Here is a 9,075-nt window from a genome sequence, read left to right as displayed (position 1 = left end):
ATTAGCTCTTGGTTGAAGATAGCTTTGTTTAACACCAACCAACCCTCCAACAAATGTATTTTGGTAATGCTATCTGTAACTATTTTAAATTCAGTTTATTTTTAAATGAACCCTTATAAAGACTGCCCCATTTATCAATTAAACTCCTCCAAGTTTCTAGGCATTTTAAATTGATGTTCCAACCCATTTATTTTGTACCTCCACGCCTATTTTTTGTACACACATTCTAGGGAAAGATGATGCGATGATTCCAGCAAAAGATATCTAAAAGAAGACCAAGCTTCAAGATGAGGAAAAGAGAAAAATTGGAAATAACATTGAGTAGATTCTTACTAATGTTCCATGCATAGATTTGACATTTGTGATGATTGACCAATCCTCTATAAACATGAATGAAAAGATCCAAATTCCATGATGATGGAGTCTCCTCCCAGTAGTATGGCATCATGAATAAATTAGGAATGATTAATACCTTCTACCCTTCTTACCAATTTTATGCCTAACATATTTTTGTTACATCATTCAAATTCCAATTTTATACTAAGGGATTCGACCATGATGATGTATAGTAGAGGACAAAGTGGATAGCCCTATCAACGATCACCACTAGCTTTGAAGAAAGAAGTGGCTCTTCTATTGACCAAAGGAAACATCCAAGGGTTACTAACGCAAGAACATATCCATCAAATTAAGGTGCGACAAAAGTCAAAATTATGAAGAACATCAAAGAGATAGGAATGCCTAACTCAGCTAAAGGAATTAGCCATTTCAATATTAATGATCATACCTTTGTCCCCTTTGGCATGACTAGATTGGATTTCCTCTTGAACCATGGTAATGTTATCTATGATTCACCTCTTTTATGTGAAACCACCTTGGTTTTAAAAAATAATTCTTGGAATAATTTTTTCAACTCGTTGGCAATGTTTTGGGTCATTATACTATATGAGACAATACTTAAAGAGATAACCTTAAATATCGAAAAAGAGGAAGGTTTTGATCCTTACGAACGAGAGCTAAGAAGTTCAAATTCATGGCTTCACTCATTCTATAAGATTTATAAACACATTAGAGAATTCTAATGAAATTAACCTTGATGGTGTTCTAACATTCCCTGAAGAAATGGAAGGAAAAACCATCTATACTAGGTGCTTTGTTTGGAGCAAGATCCATATTACCTTTAATATCTCCTACTCATTAATTTCCTAGGTTAAGCTCTCATTCTCATTTTATGAAATTATTTTCAAAACAAAATCCAAAATTGTTGTTGTTTCCTCTAGCTTAGTTGCTTCCTTTTTTTAATAGTAAGGGAAATGGGAGAATTTCACTACCTTGATCGCATAAAGGAACAACCGATTTCTCCACTAACTAACCTGATTTCTTTAGTATTATTTTTACAAACTCCAGCATGCATTTGCTTATGAAAAAAGGTGTTTTTGTCCCCTACAAGTAGCAAAAGACTTCAGGATTTTAAATGCTAGTTGGTCTTCTCTATTCAAAGAGATTTTGGTAGGTTTGGAAGCCCTATTTTTCTTCAAAAAGAATATAGTTAGTAATGTATTATAATTCTAAGTGGTCTTGAATTTGATCTATATTTTCTTTGCTTTTAATAATATCTTTCTCTAGAAAGGAGGATGAGTTATTGGCCCACCCCTTTAGAGCTTCCATTATTGCCTTTTGTTCCTAGATATAAATTTGTCGTAATGGTGATCCTACAACCCAATTGTTCCATGATCTTGAGATGACATCTAGCACATATTTTTCTTATAACTCAATGGGTTTATATTTGAATGGGATATAACCATAATATAGAAGATCCTTCACTAGAATAGTACTGAGAACTATTCATAACCTATAGGAACCCGTTCATACTTGGATCACTAGTGTTGATGCATGTAAATAAACCAAACCTCAATTCATATTCCCACATTCTTTGTGTCATGCATGGGAAAGGTTTTCATTGGATGATATGAGAATGGATACAAATGTGTGAAAAGAGGAGAAGGGTCTCATTGCATATGTGCACTCTCTATAGGAACTGGGTGGCAAGTGATGTGCCATGTGATGAATTAATTAATCGATATGTGGTCTCTTCGTTACCTATCATGGGTTCTTGATTTCTTGTTCATGGGAATAGTTGAAAGTAGTCCTTGCCATTAATAGCAATTTTCCTATTCATTTTACAAGTGACTAGGTTCACTTGATAATTTTCCGCCTTATTATTTTCTAAAAAATGTGGAAAATAATTCATAGTTGCAAATTATTCTCTTACATATATGATTCACTTGATTAGTGATGCTACCCAGAAATCAAGTGGGGGTGAGCTAAAGATCATGATCCTTATAATTAATTTGAAGTCTCCCACCATAGATAAACTTAAAATCCTTATATTTTTGGCTAAACTCAATTTTTGCAAGAGCACATAGGCTTCATATATATTATTTGTAGAGATTCCAATGCTCCAAGTATAGGTATAAATTGTTCTCCCTCCATGGTTATAAATAACCCCTTCCAAACTTGCCACCCTAGGATTCCTTTTCAAAGCATTGTCAAAGAAGAGTATGAAAGATTGTTGTTCTGACCTCCATCTACTGAATTCTTGTTGATTCATACAAAGCTACCAAGATGGTCTATAGGAAACTTTCTCAACTTTAGTGTGGGAGGAGGAGATATTAATGTTAGACTAAGCATACTAAACCTCTTCATCTTGATCAAGAACTTGAGGAATTGTTAAATGGACTCCCTTGGCATTAAGATGTTTAACTGAAAGTTATTTTTCCCTAATAACCAATTGTTCTAGAGTGATTAGCTCTTGGTTGAAGGTAGCTTTGTTTTACACTAGCCAAACCTTCCAATATATGTACTTTGGCCAATGGAAATGCTTTCCATAACCATTTTAAAATTGATTTATTTCTAAAGGAACCCTTATAGATATTTCCCCATTTATCAATTAAAATCCTGTAGATTTCCAAGTTTTCTAAATTATTATTCCAACCCATTTATTACATACCTTCACACTTATTTTGTGTACACATATTCCAAGAAAATTTGATGCATTGATTCACCACTTTTTAAGTAGAGTGTGCACTTGAAAGGCCCTTGAATCCCCCACTTAATAAGTTTCTCATTGTAAATATCTCACCATGTTCCAACATCCAATAGAGTACATTGATTTTTTGGAGGTTGTTCAGATGCTAAATTTTGTTCCAACTTGCAAAACTAGGAAGAAGAGTAGTGATACTTAATTGATGCTCATATCCCTATTTGAGAGAACAATTTGCAAGTCCCTATCCTATTTAATAAAAAAAAGGCAAGTCATTGAGGGGCACCACCTTTAAGAGAGGCTTCAAGAAGGATGATCAAAGGAGACAAGTGCACAAGCACAAGTGATTCTCTAAAATTCCAACATGTCTAGAAGCTAGAGGATTTTGACCAAGAAGAAATGTCAAAGAGAGATTGTTTCCCCCATTGGGACAACCAATCGCAAAGTGGAAGAAGATACTAAAAAGTGATCAACAATTGATGTCCCATAATCTTTAAGTCAGTGGAATTATCATTACCTAGTAGCCAAGTCAATTTCACTTGATTAATCAAAATGGCTACTTTAAGTAGCTTCCAAATGGAGGATCCTTCCATAACTTCAAGGACAACATCCAAACATATTTTCCTTTAACCCTTGAAATATTTTTTTATGTAGAATTTTCCTCTACCAATCATACTCCCCAGTGATTAGTCTAAAAATAAGTTTGGTTCCCATGGCCAAATTCAATGGAGAAGGATATTTAATGTTGAAATCACCATGATAATTCATATCCCTAACTATAGACCAATTCAGTCAATGAAATCTATTCAAATTAGTTTTTCCTCTTTGATGTAAAAATTACCTTAATTCCTGAGAAATTTGTTGTTTAATTCCTATTGGATATATAAGAGTTGAGTACTGGAAAATGGGAAATGTTGAGATGATTGATTTGAGAAGAACCATTAGGCCAACAAGGTTTAATCATTAAGGATCTGATGGAAAAATCTTGGCCATAATATTATTGATTATTTATTGCCACAATTGGGAGGAGGAAGAATGCAAATAGACATGCATGCCAAGATATCTAAAAGACCAAGCTTCAAGATGAGGAAAGAGAAAATTCCATAAATAACACTGAGTAGATTTTACTAATCTTCCATGCATAGTATTGACATTTGTGATCATTGATCAATCCTCTAGAAACATGAATGAAAATATCTAAAAATCTTTTGAACCTACTTTCGACGATGGTGGAGGTTCCTCCTAGCAATATGGTATCATCAGTCAAAATATAGGTTTCCCCTCTTATAACTTTGATGCCTAGTATATTTTTGTTACATCAGTCAAAATTATAGTTTTCTATCAAGGTATTTGACCATGATTATGTACAATAGAGGAAAGAGTGTATAACTTGATCGAAGACCAATACTAGATTTGAACAAATAAGCGACTCTTTCATTAACCAAAGGACAAACCCAAGAGTTATTAATACAAGAATATATGCATCAAATGAAGGCAAACAAAAGCCAAACTTATGAAGAACATCAAAGCGAATGGAATGCTTAACTTTGTCAAAGGCATTAGCCATATCAATCTTAATGATCATACCTTTGTCCCATTTGGCACAATTAGAGTGGATTACCTCTTGAACCATGATAATATTACCCACTATCTACCTCTTTTCCTACAAATTCATCTTGATTTTCAAAAATAATTCTTGGAAGAAGCTTTTTCAACCTATTGGCAATGATTTTGGTCATTATGATACAAGAGGTGTTACAAAAAGAGATAGCCCTGAATCTTGAAAAAGAAGAAGGGTTGTGATCCTTCAAGATGAGAGCTAAGAAGGTGGAATTCATAACTTCACCATTCTATAAGATTTATAATGATATAATAACATTATAATTAAATAAAACTTGATGGTTTCTAACATTCCCTGTAGAAATGGAAGGAAAAACCATCTAGGTGCTTTGTTTGAATCAAGATCCTAGAGTGCCTTTAATATGTCCTCCTCGCTGATTTCCTAGGTTAAGATCTTATTCTCATTTTATGAAAGTATTTTCAAAATGTTTCTAAAATCATTGTTGTTTCCTCTAGCTCAATTCCTTCCTTTTCCAAATACAAGTCAACAAAATGGGATAATTTTGTTGCCTTGATCTCATCAAAGGAACAAAAGGTTTCTCCAATAGCTAACCTTATTTATTTAACATTATTTTTTCAAACTATAGCATGTGCTTACTTAAAAAAATAATAAAGTGTTTCTATCACCTACAACTAGCCAAAGACTTTGAGATTTTAAACATTATTTGGCCTTCTCTATACAAAGAGATTTCTAGTAGGATTGAAAAGCCTCTTTTTCTCAACTAGAAGATCTTTAGTAACCTATTTAGATTCAAAGGTGGATTGTTTCAAATCTAGATTTGCTTCGCTCTTAAAAATATCTTTCTCTAAAGAGGAGGAGGATCCTTGGCCCACCCCTTGAGAACTCGCATTATCACTAAGATTTTTTGTTCCCAGATATAAACTAGTAGTGTTGATCCTACAACCCAATTGCTCCGTGCCCTTGAGATGACATCTACCACATATTTATTTTGTAACCAAAGGGGGTTATATTTGAATGGGATATGAATATAATCTAGAAGATCCTTCACAAGAAGAGATATATGCCTATGATCAAAGGTTGACCATGGAACTATTTTGGAGGATATTGAGATAGAGTTTTCTACAAAAGTGCTTTGAGCCAAAAATAGATTTAATCAAGCCATTATGTGATATGGGCCAAATATTTTGTTCAATTGGGTATATATTCCATTGTTAGGTTTCATATCTAAAATATCTTGAGAGAAATTAGAACTTCCATCATTTCCTAAAAAGGATCCTTAAATATGGCCCCTCCTCTTTTTTCACTTTGACTAATAGTGTTGTTGAAATTGCCTGCCAAAATATTCCTTTGTTAGTAATCAAGTCCCCTCAAGGCTAAAAGAAACTCCCAACATTCTTTTTATTATTATTTTATATCAAGGGAATATATACATTTGTAATGTTAATATCTCAACATAATGTATATAGGTGAGGCTTGCCAATATCTAATGCTAAGATTGATAGCTAAAAGCTAATTGAAAAAGAGAGTTGTCACATATTGTGGAAAGACCACCCGAGGTGCCTTTTGCACTTACTCGTTTTCCTTCACTATAGTTCTAGTGTTTATTATAAATACCTAAGGTTTCCTCAACCCCTAGCTTTGTCTTCTTGAGTACGATGGTTGTAGGTTTCTCTTCTTTATTCAAATACTTCATTGATCATAACTTACTCCTATTTCCCATGCCTCTATAGTTCTAGGATACAATGTTCATCATTTACCTATTGGTTTGTTTTACCTTGTAGATGAGGGGTGTGATCCACTTTAATCGTGTGTGCTTCTAGTTCCCATTCCATATAAAGTGTCTAGGGTGATTTTGCTCTCCCAATTCCATCTTTGTCTACTTGCTATTCCCACCTTTCTTTGGAGGGTTTTCACCCTCTTTATATGTGATATTTTCCTACAACAATTTCCTCTTTGGTTACCTCATTTAAATATGGATCTTTTAAGTAATAAAATTCCTTATGTCGAGGAGCATTTCCAGAGAAGTAAAGAGACAATGATGAGGAATGAGCCAATTCTTCCTCATAATTAGATATGATACTTTCATTTATTGGTAGGAGTTCATATCGATGTTTTCTTCTAGAATTGACATTTCAACATTGAAAGGAGGAGAAGCTAACATTTCAGAACTAGGGATATTTTCCCTTTAAGATATGATTTTATAGTTATTCCTATTAGGACTATAATCTTTTCCTTGAGATCAACTATTTGGAATATTTTTGGATGGATATATTTGATGGGTTGGTATATTGAGGTTGAATTTTTCTTTTCCCAATCTAAAAGGAATAGAAGGCATGGTTGTTGAGGTCACAAGTTTCAGTTGAGAAGAAGAAGAAAATATACATTTATTAGATTTTTTTGGTTAACATGCTATCATTGGTCATCCTTGTCTTGAGTTAATTATTATACTAATGAATTCTTGGTGTATTCTTTTGCAAGTGACCATATTCATGGCACACCCAACAGTTAAATAGGAGCTACTCATGATACATGTCCAGCACAACACAGGTACATGTGAAAGTAAACATTGATTCCATGGTTTCATCATGATCAATATATTTACCAAGGGTATTTCCTATGGATTGCATGATGGTGTTATTTCATCAATGAAGTGGGAGATGAAAAAGATGCAACAATGGGGGCTACAAATGGAATATCATTTTCAAGGTTTAAGTGAATGATCTAGGTGGATATTGGTGGCCACACACCTCTTATGTTGACTCAATGGTTCTCCATCTTCTTGGAAATTTGTATATGGTTTTTCAGGTCCCAAACTTCTAGGGCCAGTTTGAGGCATTCAATGGTGTTTTTTGGCCATTAAGGGGGGCAGAGATTGCCACAACATACCCTGGCTCTAGCCAAAAGTCTCAATCCTTGGATAATTCTCTCCAACAATCTATTGTCCACTCCAAATGGAGATTGTACACAAAATTTGTACCCATGGTAAGTTGATGTACCAACTAACAACATTGGGGCCCACAAATATTGTGGTGCTTTATCTTCTATGGTTAGGGCTTCAAACCTTTAGGTTTGTTTCTTTATGTTAAAAGGACATTCTTTTGGCCTCTTGTAATAGTTTTTATGAATGCATGTAGCTGCCATCTCTCTCTCTTCAAAGATAGCTAACATCATTATATCCAATTTGTGCTCTACAATATTTTACTATTTTATTTATTAATAAAAGTTAGGTTTTCACTATATTATTGTGCTCTTTGCTATATTTCTGCATATTTGTGATTATTTTTCTTTCCTGCCTTTCATTTCATTCCTTTTACAACTTGGAATAGTTGTATCAAAGAAATTGTCTCCTTATTGTTTCTCGGTGCATGTCCCTGACAAGGTAAGGGTACAAAGAGTTGGGCCTTGAGCTAGTTTCACTTGGGAATGATCACTCTCACCAACCCAAGAAGCCTCCCATGTTGGAAGAAAATAGAGATGATAGAATATGACATCCCATCAAGTTGTTGCTTAAGGAAGCACTCGTGCAACAAAGGAATGAGATGATGGACAATTTCTCCTAGATCCTTTGACGACTACCAACAATGGTCGAGGCACCTTCAATAAGCGATCATTTTGGAGATGTGACACCATTCAAGGTACAAGTTACTTTGATATCCCCTTATTTTAAGGCTAATAGATCTAGATGTTTTGGAGAAATGGTTACATATTTTAGAGGGATACTTCTTATCCAAAAAAATCCAACAATGAAAAGATCTCCTTCCCACTCGTAAATTTATTTCCCCGTGTCAAAGGTTGGTGGGAAGGTTACTAGGAGAAATACATTGAAGAAGAGTCTACAATATTCAAGATAGGACTCACTTGGGAATTTTTTATTGATGCCCTTAAGGAGGAAATCTACCATGCAAGGAACTATGATGACTGGTATATGAGATAGACAACCCTCTAACAGGACGGACCCTATGATGCTAGAGTAAACCAATATTTTCCATACCTTGTGCTCAAATCTAGGTATTATAGACTCCAAGTAGAAACTAGTGATGAAGTACTATAATGGTGTACACATGTACATAACAAAAAAAAAGAAAGATATTTGGACATCTCCTTAGTAGGAGCCACTTATTGATATCTTATCAAAAGTGAGCAGAAATTGAAGCAAAGGATTTAGCAGGAGTTTAGGTATGCAAATACACTCAACAAAAGTCAATGTTGAATGAGGAGTTTATACAAAGGAAACAAGAGGGGTAGGAGGATCCAAGTACCATACATGGATACCTAAAGTAAGGTTAGATAAACTCAATGTAGCCATCATAGGTGTACTAAATACTCTTGGAGGGGAAAGAAGAAAGGCACTCAAACAAAAGGATGCTTAGGAGGCAGAACCTAATCCCCATGATGGAGTTGAGGATATAGGAGTTATGGGCATAGTATAAGGTCGTTAAGATCAAGCTGC

The sequence above is a fragment of the Pinus tabuliformis genome, chromosome Q (assembly GCF_031772625.1).
Source record: "Pinus tabuliformis cultivar Carrire ecotype Pingquan chromosome Q, CPIR1, whole genome shotgun sequence".
Taxonomy (NCBI): Eukaryota; Viridiplantae; Streptophyta; class Pinopsida; order Pinales; family Pinaceae; genus Pinus; species Pinus tabuliformis.
Note: the sequence above shows the minus strand (reverse complement) of the source record.